At 40.4% G+C, this 17,452-nt stretch overlaps 1 long non-coding RNA gene and 1 pseudogene across 1 annotated transcript in view; one reads left to right on the top strand and one right to left on the bottom strand.

Moving 5' to 3' along the window:
* LOC111091693 overlaps positions 1–17,452 on the bottom strand; it is an 84,836-nt gene that overhangs the window by 47,130 nt on the left and 20,254 nt on the right. The gene's annotated exons all lie outside the window — the stretch shown is intronic.
* LOC119865220 lies at positions 10,888–12,093 on the top strand (annotated as a pseudogene).

Genomic DNA, 17,452 nt, shown 5'->3' on the forward strand with positions numbered 1-17,452 from the left:
GCTCAGCAAATTTAGGGCTGTGTGTGCATCATTTTTAAAATCTATTGTTTAGTAGGACACTGAACATGGCAGATTAATGGTGGAGTCCAATTCAAAGGGCAAGCAACTATAGAGTATGACCTGCCTTACATCTCACTTTGAACTTCTCATTCCTCAGTACCTACTTGCCACTCTCAAATACCATTGGACTTGGGTCTGGCCTAAGTGTACCAGGAAGCCTTGGGTCCTGGTGTTGCTGAGTCCCCAGACGTATTGCAGGCTCCGGCATAAGCAGCAGCATGTATTCCCCACCTTTCCATTCCTCTGGGGGCAAAATATGGGAAAAATATCTCTGTCATCTTTTGTCTCTCTTACATACTATTCCCTTAGGTATTAGGGTAGAGGAATGGAGTATCTGATGGATGAGTTTAAGAAAAGGAATGAACATTACTGGCTCGGCCACTCATTCCTTCTTTCTGTATGTCCCTTCTCTTGTGATCCTTTTGGGGGAAGCAGCTTTAAAAATGGCTCCCAAGATCCCCACTTCATGGTACTCACTCCCTCATACAATCCCTTCTCCTTGTATAACTAGTGACTTGCTTCTAGCAAAGACAATATGCCAAAGTGATATGATATCAATTTCAAGATGAGATTATAAAAACCTATGACCACCATCTTGCTTATATTCTTTCTTGTTTTCTTAGCTTGCTTGCTTGTTTCAATGAAGCAAGTTGCTGTGTTGGAGAGGCCCGAGTGGCAAGGAGCTGAGGGTAGCCTCTGGCCAGCAGCTAGCATGAAACTGATGCTTCCTGCCAACAGCCCACGAGGAACTGAATCCTGCCAGCAACCACATGAGTGAGGTTGAAAGGGGATCTTTCCCATTTGAGCCTTGAGATAACAATAGCCCTGACCAATACTTTGCCTGCAGCCTGTAAGAGATCCTGAAGCCAAGGAGCTGACTAAGCCTTCCCAGATTCCTGAGCCACAGATTTTGTGAGATAATACGTGTGTGTCAAATAACTACATTGTGGGATAATTTGTTACATAGCAATTATTAACTAATATATATTCCTTGGCCTTTTCATCATTGATCAAAGCCTTTTTTTAATTTTTTTATTTTATTTTATTTTATTTTTTTATTTATGATAGTCACAGAGAGAGAGAGAGAGGCAGAGTCACAGGCAGAGGAAGAAGCAGGCCCCATGCACCAGGAGCCCAATGTGGGATTCGATCCCGGGTCTCCAGGATCGCGCCCTGGGCCAAAGGCAGGCGCCAAACCGCTGCGCCACCCAGGGATTCCAGATCAAAGCCTTTTTTAAAAAAAGATTTTATTGATCTATCCGAGAGAGGAAGAGAGAAAGAGCACAAGAGGGGGAGGGGCAGAGGGAGAAGCAGGCTCCCAGCTGAACAGTACTTGATCCCAGGAGCCCTGGATCATGACCTGAGCTGAAGGCAGATGCTTAAGCAACTGAGCCACCCAGATGCTCCTTGTCAAAGCCTTTTGTGGATAGCTTAAATAAAAACAGAGACGAGTGTGACTTACACAAATTTAGGATAGTTTACGGAAACATAGCAGCTACCCCACCATGCTAGGCAGGCAACATCTTGGCTTAAACCTAACTCAAAAAAAGAAAATGTTCATGCAGGTGTCAGATTCTAATATTCCAATATCTTCTTTCCAGTTCTTTCTGAATGTTGTCTGCACTATCATATTCCAAAAACATATTCCAGTACAAGGGAAGGGAAGCAAAAGATACCTAACATCCCTTCACTACCCACAAATCATCTCTCCAGCCTTGACTCTCCATTATGCTTATTCATTCAACATTTAGTAAACATTTCCTATTCTGACACTATTGTGGTTATGGAATTATAAACAAAAGAAATGAAGCCTCGCAACGGCCACATTTTAGCGATTGGGGCAATAAACAAACAAGCAAAAATACATATTGTAATGTCAGGTAGTGAGAAGTGCTATGAATAAAAATAAAATGAAGTAAGAAGGAAGTGAATGGCAGAGTGGCATTGGGAGGAGGGGCAGGTAGTCCAAGGAAGCATCTCTACTACTGGAATACTTTAGGAGAGATCTGAAAGAAATCACAAAGCAAACCCTGAGAAAATCTGACTGAAGTATATTCTAGTCTGATGAAAAAGCAAGTGCAAAAAGTCTGAGGCAGGAACAAACTTGGAATGTCAAGAAATAGCAGGAAAGCCAGCATAGCTAGAGCAGAATGAGCAGTTAGGCATGAGAGCAAGAACGTAGGAGAGATGGGGAAGGTCTTAATTGTAGAGCTTGGTTGGCCATTGTTAAGGGTTTGGGTTTTGAGCATGATGAAAGACTGTACGGAGTTTGAGTTTAGATGATTCCAGATTACCTAACTTTTGTACATGGAGAGAAACGAGCTCTTAACAGTCTGAGATATTTCTGGTAGAAGGGTAAATTGATAGAGAGCCTTTGGTAGGCTCTTAAAAAGTTGAAACGTATATACTCTACAACGTGGCAGATCTATTTCCAGTATATAACATGGAGAAGCCACCACACATTTACACAAGGAAACACACGTAAGGATGTTCATTGTAGTATTGCCTTCAGTGGCAAGACCACTGAAGGGCAATTGAATAAAATAAGGTATATTCACTTGAGAGCTATTAAAAAGAATGAACAAGATCTATCTACATGAGCATGGATATGTTTGAGAAAAAAATGATAAGTGGAAAAATGAACATGTAAATCAATATGAATAATATCATTTATGTAAGTTGAAAGCAATAACCCATTCACAAGCAAGTATTACATAGTAGCTGTAGACGCTTAAATATACATATGTAAAGAAAATAAGGAATTAATTGAATGGACACCTATCATAAACTTATGATAGCAGTGGCGGGAAAAAGACTGGGACATGAGATCAAATGTCACTTAAGGTATATCTGCAGTATTTCATTTTTTGCAAAAACAAAAAGGCAAGCGTAACAAAAATACTCTATGTTAGCTCCAGGTGGTAAGAAACATGTGCCTTTTATACTACATTTTTCTACCTTTCTATCTATATAAGAAATAGCTCAGCTGCTCTACAGCAAGTAGTTGGAGCAAAAGTAAAGTCATTTTGCATACTTATGGCCACATGAGATTATTTTGCCTTGAACAGGTAAAATCAGGTATCTTTTTTGGACTCAGGAAGATAAAATGTTTTCCAGCCTTTTGGTGGGTAAAGTAGGCCTCTTAGAAGCCACATGCGGTCTCTGAGGCTTTGGGTCTTTGCACTCTCTCCTGTGAACGCTCTCCAGCAGCCTCAGAGCCAGGGTCAATGACGCTTTCATCATTTTATGTGAAGAGGTCTGTTCACACAGTCCTTAAACCTACATCCGATCAATTAATTTAAAAGGAAAAAAAAAAAAACCCTCCTCCCCGTCCCTGGGATGAGATCCAAGGACTGAGACATCCTGTGGGCTGAGAGAAAGTTTAAACCAAAATAAAGATTTAAGCCTTTAATCCATTGATTTCATTCAGCGAGGGGGCCTACATCAAAACTTGTCTCACTGGTTGTGAAGACTAGAAATAAATAAGCAAATTTAATTACATTTTCACCACAAAGCAAATCAGTGGGTACATCCTCTTAGTGCCTGAGGGAGGGATGTGGGGAGGAGGGGGATCTGTTCCTTCCTAGGAACTGGCACGTTTGTTTGCAGAGCCTCCTGCAAGCTGACACAACGGCCCCTTCTGCTGATGTGACAAATGGGCCCTCACGTTCCTTTGGCTCCCCTCTGGCACATTTCTACCAGATCTTACGTTTTTTTTATGCTAAGAGTTCAACCTCTGAGCCTGCATCCATCCATCACCCCCGCCCATTCAGTCTCAGGCAAACAAAAAAGGTTTTCCTCCTCTTTTATGTGGCAAATGAGACATTTACTGTTCAACCCTCAAATATGAGAAACTTGACATTTCTCTCTTCTTCTGAGTCAAGTGGATCATTTTGGGTCCCCTCCAGCCCACTCCCTAAATGAGCCTGGAGAGCCTGGTTAGGAGAGGATGTCTCCCATTTTTCATAGAATTATGTGAGAATCCTGAAGCCAGAAAACCAGAAGAGGGGCTGGTCCAGGGTTTGGACTTTGCTTTGTTGCTGGGGCTCCCTCTGGGCTCCTAAAAGCCAGGGTCTCTCAACAGACCACCCTGTGAAGCACAGAATCCTCCCCCCAACCGCCCTCCTCTCCAAAGCTGGCCTTGGCAGGCTTCCTGTTGTGATGATCAGAGGGGTGGTTAAATCCACAAACAGGTACATTCCTCCAGGAAGGAATCCTGAGATGTGTTTCTAAAGGCCCAGGCTGGGGGGATCCCTGGGTGGCTCAGCGGTTTGGCACCTGCCTTTGGCCCAGGGCGCGATCCTGGAGTCCCGGAATCGAGTCCCACGTCGGGCTCCCTGCATGGAGCCTGCTTCTCCCTCTGCCTGTGTCTCTGCCTCTCTCTCTCTCTATGTCTATCATGAATAAATAAATAAATAAATAAATCTTAAAAAAAATAAAAAATAAATAAAAATAAACACCCAGGCTGCCACCCAAATTCAAACTCCACCTTTCTGTTCCTGTCAGGGTGAGGGGGAGAGCTTCTGTTTCTCATCCCCTTTGAGACTATGGAAAAATAAAATAAATATGGATGACCAAGTTACACCCCAAAATTGAACTTTCATGTTTAAATGTCTTCTCTCTTTTTTCAAGACCTCCACACCAATGGCGATAAATGAAACAGATACAAAATGTTGAAGTGTATGCATAAATAGATCTAATTTTTTAATAAGAGAACATATATTTTGCAGATTTTGACATGTTCATATCTCTCCTGGCCTTCTTCCTTTTTATAACTGCAACTCCCAACTGTGCCCATCATCCCACGTCTGTCTCCCCCAAACTAATAAGAGTGCCATAGCTATGAGACCATTCTGGAGTATACTAGTTTGTATTAATTATTTAAAGAATTCATTATCAAATGTCATGCTTTATTATGAACATAAATAATCTGTGGCATGCTTGATGAACACCACAAAGACCTCAATTCAACTGCATCTCTACTGCAATATTATTTCAACCTTTCCCCACCCTCTAAACCCAGCCCCAAACCTGTTTCACCCTCCACCTGTGACTCCCCCTACCTGCTTCCATTTCCCGCTGGGCTCTGGTCCCATCCTTTCTCTGGCTCGCCCTAAAATGCCAGTGTGACCAAGTCACTCTCTCAGTGCTGCTGACAGCCTTTAGAATAACAAGTACAATGCACCCCCACCCTGGGAATGTGGTATGGGTTGCATGTTCACCGCACACACCCCGAGCTCCAACCAGCACAGATTCCCCTAAATGCACTCTACCATCTAACAGCCCCCATTTCCTCCATTCTATTCTGCCTGTAATACCACTTTCTCTGCCTCTGTCTTCCCACTCCTCTCCCTGACACCTCAGCTTCATGGTGTGTTGACACAGCTGGGCTCTAGGTCCAACTGCTTGGGTTCAAGCCCAATTATACCTCTGCTAGGCCTTGAGCAAGGCACTTAATTTCTCTTTGTCTTAGTGTCCTTATCTGTAAAACTGAGATCATAATGTGTTAATAAAATGTTAATTTAATTGATGATGAACTGATTATAAATAGTAATAGCAGCACCTATTCATAGGATGGTGATAAGGATTCGATTAGTTAATACCTTAAGTGCTTGAAGCAATGGCTGGCACTAAGGAAAACCACACTAACAGTTCATGTCCAACTTGATCTCCTCTGAGGTATCCCCCTCACTCCTCCAGACTGCCTCCAGCACCTTGCCTCACTGTTATGGGGATGGTTTGCTTAGCATTAGTGCATTCCCTCAGATCAGTGATTTCTTTGTCATTAGTTCTGTGCCCATAGTGGCTCATATTACAATGAAAACATATTGGAGTTCAACCAACCCAGGGTTTTCCAACACCCACTGCACATTAGAATCACCTAGGGAGCTTTTAATATGCTTCCTGGGCACCAAGCCAGACCAATTATAACAGGATCTCAGAGGATGGGGCAGAGACTTCAATATTTTTTAAAACCTTCCCTAGGTGATGAAGAACCCCTGAGCTAAACCCAGGTCTAAATCTCAACTCCCTCACTTCCTAGATCTAGGACCTTGGGCAAGTTACTATAAAGCTCCCACAGTCTATTACCACATCTACAAGATGCGGATGGAAATGTCTATTTGTAATAGGAACATTCAGAGGGGCACCTGGGTGGCTCAGTCAGTTAAGCATCTGACTCATGATTTCAGCTCAGGTCATGATCTCAAGGTCCTGAGATCAAGCCCCACATCAGGCTCCTCACACTGTGAGGAGTCTGTTTGAGATTCTCTCTCTCCCTCTCCCTCATTTCCTCTGTTCACTCATGCAATTGCATGCACTCTGTCTCTGAAATAAATCTTAAAAAAAAAAAAATAGTGACACTCAGAGTGTGATCCCACCACAAATCAGACCTCCACACAAAGAGATCAGAGTATTTACTTTCCTGCCTGCTACCCTGGCAGGTTATCAGAAACGTCTTGGGTCTCTCCATCAAATGCCGAAAAACTCCTATTGGACAGACCGTTTCCTATAGATAGAACCATTTACTCTTATTCTAGTAACCATGACCTTCCCTTGCCTCTTCCAGTACTGGGGCCATGATGGCTTCCTACTCACTCCATCCTCACAGCCCTTCAGTATTTGTTGGTTCTCTTCAACTCTATCCACACTTTCATAAATAATCCCATTATTAAAATTTCCATAAGCTCATCTGAGTGTGCTATCTATAATCCTGCCTGATTATAATATGGGACAAAAACACTAAAGAGGGGGAAAAAAAAACAGAAAAAGAACTGGAATATATGGTTACATTTTAGAAAAGTATAAACAGGGACACCTGGGTGGCTCACTGGTTGAGCGTCTTCCTTCGACTCAGGTCTTGATCCCCTGGTCCTGGGATCGAGTCCTGCATCAGGCTCCCTGTATTAAACCTACTTCTCCCTCTGCCTGTGTCTCTGCCTCTCTCTCTGTGTCTCTCATGAGTAAATAAATAAAACCTTTATAAAAAAAAAAAAGAAAAGTATAAACAAAAACAAAAAACCCTCTTAAACCCTATCTTTACTTGCCAAATATTCTTATGGCAGCTTGAAAAGTCCTCTGAGTATCTATTGTTTACTATATGGAAAAATAAATAACCAGATTGTAGTCCATGTTTCTCTGAGACTTTATTTCAGACCCTTTTCTTCTTCTAGTTCATTCTTTTCTTTCCTTTACAATTTCTTGTTCTTTTCATATTGACAGAAGTCATCTGACAAGATTGCAGTAAAGATTTAAATGAGGTACTCCATGAAAAACGTACCTTGGGGGAAATAGTCTAACAGAATGGTCTCAGGCTTTGGTGCCAAAGTAGATTCAAAATCTGAGTCCCATTCCTGGTTCTGTTAACTAGGACAAGTTGCTTATTGCTTCTAAAAATGGGGTATGAATGGTATGAATTCCTATCTCATGGGTTGTAAGATGCTACATCATGATAATTATAATAGTTAATATTTTTTAATTCCTTTACAGGTCAGGCATTGTGACAACGACTTTATATATGTATTTAATTCTCACAAAAACTCGATGAAGTAGGTAGTATTTTTAATCCCTAAATGAGGAAACTGAAGACCAGGGAGGTTAAGCAATTTGTCCAAGGTCAAACAGCTAGCAAATAACAGTGTTAGGCAATAATATATGATGTAAGTTGCCTAGAATGCATATTAGGTACATGGTAATGACATCCTCTGATATTTTGATAAGTATTAATTTTCCCCTCCAAGGGAAAAAACAAAACAAAACAAAACCAAAATGAGTTCAGGACAATCTAGTAAAGTTTCTAAGCTAAGTAGTTTTACTACTTTTTCTTAACCCAGTAGCCTGGAACTTAAAAATGAGCATAATGCTCAGTGTCTCACTCCTGTGAATTTTCCCAAGATAAACTATATCCACAAAAAGATGTATACAAGAATGTTCACTGTAGCCTTATTCTTAATAGCCTCAAACTAGAAACTTCTCAAAACCCATCAACATAAAAATGGAAAAAATGAATTATGTAGCACATCCATGCAATGGAATACTAGTCAGCAATAAAAAGAAATGAACTACTGATATACACAACAACATGGATGGATCTCAAAAATATTATATTTAGTGAAAAAAGGCAGAAAATGCACCCCCTTATTCCCATCCAACAAGAGAAAGTAAGGGGCTTGTCACTAGTTATCTTAGAGAACTTTCCTAAAAGCAACACTCCCTGCATCTCTTTGGCCAGAGTTGGATCACTTGCCTGTTCATGAACACATTCCCTGGTCAGGAGGCTTCACTTATTCTTGTAGCAGTGAGGCACACCGATGAACTAAGAATAATCTCCCCAGCCCACTGCTGCTACTTAAGGGAGAAGAGCGGATTTTGGAGAGGCATTCGTAATATCCACTAGGGTGATTGGAAGGTCAAGACTGGAGTATGAGGCTTAGCCCAGGTTGTAGAGAATAGTAACAGACTGCAGAATTTGAGTTTAACATAATTAGTAGGGAAAAGAAAGTGACCTGGGGGAAATAACGATTGTAGTATTAAGGGCATTTTCTTTTTTCCATCTTTGCTAAGATAGAAGTTAGTTGAAATGGAATATACACATTAGCACTAGTATAAAAGAAACTGTGCTGTCCTATCATTTAAAAACTTATCTTGGGACACCTGGCTAGCTCAGTGGTTGAGCGTCTGCCTTTGGCTCAGGTCATGATCCTGGGGCCCTGGGATCAAGTCCCACATTGGGATCCCCACAGGGAGCCTGCTTCTCCCTCTGCCTATGTCTCTGCCTCTCTCTATGCATCTCTCATGGATAAATAAATAAAATCTTTTAAAAAAAGAAAGAAAAAAAAGAAAAGCTCATTGGATTTGAAGTCATAGTTTCTAAGCCTGGTTCTGTGGCATGTTAACTGTATAAACTTTGACTCCCAAGTCTCTTAACACCTCAGGGCCATCATTCCTTTATCAGTAAAATAAGAATAATAATGAGCAATTTCAAATATATTGTTATGAGAACTGTAGTGAAAGATATATTTATCACTCATTCTATCTATATTTATCAAGAATTTATTAAACACTTGCAATAAAATTTAATAATATAATAAAAAAGTAAGAATAAATGATGCTAAGAACACGAATCCACTCAATAAGTCACTGCTAAGCTCCTTGCTTTGACATTATTCTCTGCAAGTCATCTCTGGCTATCTATGCAACTCTACGTGTTTTGTTTTGTTTTGTTTTGTTTTGTTGTTTTTTCTGCATCCTTGAAAGGGGCATGTCCTCATGCCTTCATTCACCCAACAAACATTATTATGGGGGGAGTATGAAAGGCTGCTCTAGCATTAATGCTTCTTGCTTTCACGATGTGACTGAATTTAGTTATCCAGACAACCTGGCCCCCCCACTCATGATACAAACAGTGTGCAGAGCAGACCAGCACCCTCCTTAGTGCCTCTCTTTTTCCTAGATGACTTAGGATGTCTCCATTAGGTCCATGGAAACTGAAAGGAATCACATCTGTTGTTTGCTATTTTCAGAATCTCTTTAGGAAAAAAAAAAAATATTTGAATGAATGGCAAACTTCTGCAGTTTTCCTTAGGACACTATGCCCTTCTAGTTGAGATTATAATTAAACAGAATCTAGCTATTTCTTTTTGATGCTTGCAAAGGTCATTGATATTCAGTACTCAGATATATTTCTTTACACCATAATGAAATGAAGCAAATTAGCCTGAAGAGAATGGATAGCTAACAAAGCAAGAGTTGCAAATGACCAATAAATGTATAAAAAAATTCCAGGTCTTTTGTGAGTGAGGATATCCAAACTAAAATAATAATGAAGCATCTTTTGTCACCAAGTAAATTTACAAAGATGAAAAAGAATGGTAATGCAACATGAGGGAATTCTCAAATAGAAGTAGGTCTTTGCATTTTTCTACTCTCACAACTACAGCATTTTGCTAGAGCTATAACATTGGGACAAACTTCTTGGAAGGGAATTTGGCAGTAAATATCAAAATTTAAAATATGCATATCCTTTCTCCCAGCAATTCCATTTCCAGAACTATATAATAAGGAAATAATCAGAGATGTGAGTATATTTGCATGTACCAAGTTAATTCATTCCAATGTTATTTATAAGTGAAAAAAGTTGTAAAAATTCCAAATATCCAACAGTAAAAAATTTTAATACTATGTAGTCATCATGTTGTAGAAGAGTATTTTATACTAACATTGAGAAATATACACAATATAACAAAGATTTTTATTTAAGCCACAAAACTGTATATACTATGATCCTTCTAAAAAACATGTATGTGTGTGTAAAGGGGAGAGCAAAATGGTGGGACATATGCAAAATAGTAACCCTGGCTATCCTACAGTTTTAGAATTAAAGGGATCTTTAACTCTTTTTTTGCACGTTTTTCAAGTTTTCTGCCATGAATACTTATCTCCTAATAATGGAAATGCAGGGAAAAAAGCATCTTGTGATTCTTAGACTTTTATCAAATTCTCCTTTACCTTAATCCAAAAGTACAAAATAAGTAAAGTTTAAAATAAGACAACACCATATTATTAAATTATATCTTACAGTATATTAGGACAAGGTCCAATTCTTACTACTACCTCTATTCTCTAGATTAATCTTTTCAAATTTAAGCTCATCTAACTAGGTATAACTAGTCCTCCTATGGCAAGTCTCAGATATATTCTCAAATCCATAGTCCCTACTGCTACCAATATTATCTTCTTTTTAAAATAAGTTATCTGGCTCTCTGCTCCTCCCCGTTCGACAGACAGCCGCATCTTCTGGTGCAGGGCCAGCCGCGTCCCCGAGACACGATGGTGAAGGTCGGAGTGAACAGATTTGGCCGTATTGGGCGCCTGGTCGGTCACCAGGGCTGCTTTTAACTCTGGCAAAGTGGATATTGTCGCCATCAATGACCCCTTCATTGATCTCAACTACATGGTGTACATGCTCCAGTATGATTCTGCCCACGGCAAATTCCACGGCACAGTCAAGGCTGAGAACGGGAAACTTGTCATCAACGGGAAGTCCATCTCCATCTTCCAGGAGCGAGATCCCGGCAACATCCAATGGGGTGATGCTGGTGCTGAGTATGTTGTGGAGTCCACTGGGGTCTTCACCACCATGGAGAAGGCTGGGGCTCACTTGAAGGGCGGGACCAAGGGGGTCATCATCTCTGCTCCTTCTGCTGATGCCCCCATGTTTGTGATGGGCGTGAACCACGAGAAGTATGACAACTCCCTCAAGATTGTCAGCAATGCCTCCTGCACCACCAACTGCTTGGCTCCTCTAGCCAAAGTCATCCATGACCACTTCGGCATCGTGGAGGGCCTCATGACCACCGCCCATGCCATCACTGCCACCCAGAAGACCTGTGGACGGCCCCTCTGGGAAGCTGTGTCGTGATGGCCAAGGGGCTGCCCAGAACATCATCCCTGCTTCCACTGGCGCCGCCAAGGCTGTGGGCAAGGTCATCCCTGAGCTGAACGGGAAGCTCACTGGCATGGCCTTCCGTGTCCCCACCCCCAATGTGTCAGTTGTGGATCTGACCTGCCGCCTGGAGAAAGCTGCCAAATGTGACGACATCAAGAAGGTAGTGAAGCAGGCATGGGAGGGCCTCCTCAAGGGCATCCTGGGCTACACTGAGGACCAGGTTGTCTCCTGTGACTTCAACAGTGACACCCACTCTTCCACCTTCAACGCCGGGGCTGGCATTGCCCTCAATGACCACTTTGTCAAGCTCATTTCCTGGTATGACAATGAATTCGGCTACAGCAACCGGGTGGTGGACCTCAAGGTCCACATGGCCTCCAAGGAGTAAAAGCCTCCTGGACCACCAGCCCCAACAAGAACAAGAGGAAGAGAGAGGCCCTCAGCTGCTGGGGAGTCCCTGCCCCAACTTAATCCCCCAACACACTGAGAATCTCCTGACCTCCAATTTACATCCTAGACCCCGAGGAAGGGGAGGGGCTTGGGGAGCCCTACCTTGTCATGTACCATCAATAAAGTATACTGTACCCAGCCAAAAATAAAATAAAATAAAATAAAATAAAATAAAATAAAAGTTATCTGCAGGGTGGCTCAGTCGATTAAGCAGCTAGGTCTTGGTTTCAGCTCAGGTCATGATCTCAGGGCTGTGGGATCGAGCCCCACATCAGGCACTGCACTCAGTGTGGGGTCTGATTGAGATTCTCTCTCTCACTTTCCCCCTGTCTCTCAAATAAATAAATATTTTTTAAAATTTTATTTTTGTTTAAGATTCATTTACTTATTCATGAGAGACACAGAGAGAGAGGGGCAGAGACACAGGTAGAGGGAGAAGCAGGCTCCCCATGGGGAGCCCGATGTGGGACTGATCCAGGATACTGGGATCACACTCTGAGCCAAAGGGAGATGCTCAACTGCTGAGCCACCCAGGTGTCCCAATATTTTTAAAAGGTTTTTAAGAAGAGTAAGTTATTTGTTTGTTCTTTACAATGGGTAATATATGCAACTGGAACAAAAACCCAAAATGTAAAATAGGCAGCTATGCCTCTAAAATATTTACATATATATTGTTTTCTTACCTTTTGATAGAAATAGCTTGTGCTTTTTATTACACAGGTGTATCTCTTATCAACTGATGTTAGGTTGATGCAATTGTCCATTGTTATATTCCCAATATTCTCCTTCACTTTGTTTTAGGTATGTTTTCTTCAGATGCAGGTAGTCAGGTTTTGTGTAGTCATTCAATCAGAGTCTTCTTATTGTTGTTATTAGGTGAAGCTAACTCACCTACATTTATGAATATGAACGGTATGTGTGGTCTTGGTTCTGTCTGCCTATTTTGTTATATTACTAATATTTTCATTGCCTTTAAAAATACCCTTATACTATGGGCTATTTCTTTAGTTTTATTTTTTTTTTAATTTTATTTATTTATGATAGTCACAGAGAGAGAGAGAGAGAGGCAGAGACACAGGCAGAGGGAGAAGCAGGCTCCATGCACCGGGAGCCTGATGTGGGATTCGATCCCAGATCTCCAGGATCGCGCCCTGGGCCAAAGGCAGGCGCCAAACCACTGCGCCACCCAGGGATCCCCTATTTCTTTAGTTTTAGTATGTTTTTTTAATAGTTGGAAAATGTCATGTTTTTGTTCTAATGGGCACATTCATAACTATAATTTTGCTTTTCTAATTATTTTGTATTTTTCTATTCTTTTTTATTAGCTAAGAAATGAAAATAGCACAAAATTCAAAAGATATAAAAGAGTGTACAGTAAAAAAATGTCTCCTTCTGCCATCTCCCAACACTCATTTCTTACTCCTAGAGGTAATTATTGTTATAGAATTCTTTATAGCTATAATTCCATACAGTTTATTCAATCATTTGTTTTTAGACAGTGTCAATCAGGGTGCCTGGGTGGCTCAGTCAGTTAAACATCTGCCTTTGGCTCAGGTCATGATCTCAGGGTCCTGGGATCAAGCCCCACATTGAGCTTCTTGCTCAGCGGGGAGCCTGCGTATCCCTCTCCCTCTGCCCCCCCTCCTGCTCGTGCTCTCTCTCTTTCTCTCTCTGTCTTTCTCTCAAATAAGTAAATAAAATCTCAAAAAGAAATTTTAATAGATAGTGTCAGTTACTCCTATTGTAAGCAATAATAAAATATACTTCTTTTTTCTTCCACATCGCCACCATTGCCTTATTTTTGTTAATTGAAAATTGTTCTTGCTGTTTATCCTTACATTCTTTAAATATATTTTACATGTGTTGACATGTTAGATTTCACTGATTTCTTGTACCTCTAACATCAAGCGTTGCAATTACAGTATTGAGATTACCTCCAATCTTCTTACTACTCATCCTCCCAAATTTTGATAGTTGTGTCATTTCTACACTGTCAGAGTTTATAGTATGTATTTTTCACTCTTCAATCATTACATGAGTTCTGTATTAGTCTTAATCCTCTGAGTAGGATTCACATTCACACTATTTTTCCATTGAGCTTTCATTGGGCTGAGGTTTGTTCTATAGTAGTTTCTTCAAGAAAAGTTCACCGAAGCTAGAGTTCCTATATTCTTGATTATTCAAAAGATTTGTATGTTGTTCATATACTTAAAAATTGTGACTAGGAAAAAAATGCTTGAGTCACTCTTTCTCTAGGGCTTTTGTGAACAAAGCTCCATTGTCTTCTAACACCAAATGTTCTGCAGAACAGAGGCCATTCTGATCTTTTCTCCTTTACAGGTGGCGTAAGTCCTCCCATCCCTCACCCAAAACATGCCAAAGATTCTTGCTTCATCTTTGCAGACCAGTAACCCTACCAGGGTGTGTATTGCTGTTGATTAGTCTATGTCAAATAATTTTAGATAAACAGGTCTTTTCAAACCACAGAGTCAAGTCTTCTTTTACTACTACTAAATAAATACCTGGAATGTTTGTTTCTTTTCTGGGACAACTGAATATTCAAATCCTCTTTTACTCTTGGAAATGTTTCTAAACATACCTTTAAATATTTTTCCAGAGTCACCTGGGTGGCCCAGTTGGTTAAGCATCTGCCTTCCGCTCAGGTCATGATCCCCGGGGTCCTGGGATCGAGCCCCACGGCAGGCTCCCTGCTCAGCAGGGAGTCTGCTTCTCCCTCTCCCTCTGCTCCTCCTTCCCCTGTTCATTTTTTCTCTCTCTCTCAAATAAATAAATAAAATATTTAATAAATATTTTTCCAGTCTCCTGAATTCAATTCTCTTTTTTACATAACCACTTATGCATTATGTTAGGATGCTTTGTCTTCCCATTGCTCTCAGTTTCTTTCTAGCCTTCGTTAGTTTGCTCATTTGTATTACATTTTGTTTGCTTTTCTCAGTGTTATCCATATGCTCCTTTGAGCTACTTTAATGAAGCTTTTATTTCTATAATAGTAAAAATTTATTTTCCTCTTCTTCTCTGAAATCTGTTAGTTTGTTTCATCTCCTTCTGTTGCCCTGCTATATTTTTCCTGAATTTTGTATATTTCTTCTCTGAGCTCTTGTTTAATAGACACCATCGAATGGAGCATGAATTCGCTGTGATTTTTAGTTATATAATGGTGCTCATGTTTGGCCACAATCTTCAACTACTCTGAGGTAATACTTTTCTGATGAGTACTTTTTCGTCTCCCAATTGGTTGCCCTCGTTCCTCACTCTTCTTTCAGGATCCTTGTATAATTATGATTATACGGTTACAATTTGTTATAGGTTGCAAATTACAGATTACTGATGTTTGGTATTAGTCATTGTTAGATAATCAGTTCCTCTTACACCAATTACAGAAATTTCATAAAAGAGGGATGAAATTTCTAGAGTATCTGGTTTACAGTTAGGGTCCTCTGACACAGGATTTCATGCAAGCGAGGTGTTTTGCTTGTTTTTTGTTTTGTTGTCATTTGTTTTCTGTTTGGGGTTGGATTTTTTGGTGTCTACTTTTCCGCAATCCAGACTGGTAGCTTCTGTGCTACTCATAATAGAGTCTCGCTCTACTCCTCCTTATGGGTAAACTGCTTCTGGCAAATATGATGGGTCTGTGCGTTTCCCTTTGTTCCAAATTAACCGTAGTTGGTTTTGCCCTGCTAACATTCTGGGAGCTTTGTGCTCCGGGCGCCCCATCTCTTGACACCCAAGCCCGTATTTTACCTTCCCTGAATCTGGCCATCCTATCTCACATCTTGTGCTTCAGCATTACAGCTGTCTCCTCATCTATTCAAACATGGAGGGTTTTTTTCTCTGTTTATTTTTATTTTCAGATATTTTTAGAGAGGAGACTGGCGGAAAACTTTCCTACTGTGCCATTTTAAACACAGATATCTCATTTTCTTTATAAAACACAGAGGGATTTTTTTTAATTATTGCATAAAGTGCAAAACCTTGCTTGCATATGCCCTGTGTTTCATAATCAGACCCCAGCCTGTTGCTAGACCTCCTCTTTCCTCCTTCCTCGCAGTACTTCTATACTGGCCACAAGACAATTTTATACATCATCCATAGAAAACATGTTTTCTTCTCCTGAGATGCATAACATATATAAACTTTATATATACATAGGATATAGAACAATCAGAGGCCAGCCTGATCTTTCCCCGTCTCGGGAGCTCAAGTTCTCCCTCCTTTTGCCCCCCAAAAATGCCAAAGATTCTTGCTTCACCTTTGTGGTCAGTAACCTGACAAGATGTGTAATGCTGTTGATTACTCTAGGTCAGATTTTATATTAAAGGATGTTAATCGTACTTGATAAACATTTCAAGATAAACACAGGATTTAGATATAGAGAGAAAACACTCATGAAAGAGTGATCATAACTATCACAGAGAATATTTGACAAAACAAAACCAGATTCTCCCCTGAAGACATTGAAATGTATGAATCAAGAAGTCCTAGGTTTTACATAAGAAAATAATAATTTCTCCCTTTCTCCAATTCCTTTATCAATCTGAGATCCTTTTTTTTAAACAAAAGAAACTGTTCTTACTGAATTATACACACAGATAAGTGCACTAAGTCATAAGTTTACAGCTCGATGAATCATCACAAAATGAACACATATTTGTTATTCCCACCCATATCAAGAAACAGCATGTCTGGCCCCCAGAAGCCCTGCATGGGCCACTTTCCAGCCAGTACTGTCTCTTTCACCACAGAGGTCTCCAATATCCTAAACTGCTGATCATACAATGTGCTTTGGGTTGAGCTTTTTCACTTAGCATTATGTTTGAGATTTATCCATTTATCCGTGTGTTTGTTTATAGAACTAGTTTTTTCATTTTCTTTCTGTATAGCGTTCTGTTGTGTAAATATATCACAACTGATTTATCCATTGATGCGAACTTGGATGTTACCAGTTTGGGAGTACAAAGATGCTGCCAATATACGTTATTTTACATGTCTTTTGGTGAATATATATGCACATTTCTGTTGTGTATACCCGAGAGCAGAGCTGCTGAATAATAAGCTATATATGCCCAGCTTTTAGTAGACACAACTTCAGTATTCCAAAGTAGTTGTATCAAGTACAAGGCTCTTCTGGAAAGATCTTATGCCCATGGTGAATTTGCATCAAGAACTTATATATCAATTACTTTGGGACTGTAACAAACTATACCAGAATGCAATGGCTTAAAACAACTATCTGGCTATCATTCATGATACTGTAGGCCTGTAATTTCAAAGGCTAGGCCAATCAGGTTTTTTGCAAGGGTCATTCATGTGGCTGTAGTTATTCAGTGGCCCTACTCGGGTCAGATGGGATAAAATGTCCTCACTTAGGTCTTGGCTGAGCCATAAATCTTCAGCAGGCAAACTTGGGCTTTTCACATAAGGCAACATTCCAAAAAGACAAGAGCTGAAGCTGTAATATCTCCCAGGCCCTAGGCT

The sequence above is a fragment of the Canis lupus genome, chromosome 22 (genome assembly GCF_011100685.1).
Source record: "Canis lupus familiaris isolate Mischka breed German Shepherd chromosome 22, alternate assembly UU_Cfam_GSD_1.0, whole genome shotgun sequence".
NCBI classification, from domain to species: Eukaryota; Metazoa; Chordata; class Mammalia; order Carnivora; family Canidae; genus Canis; species Canis lupus.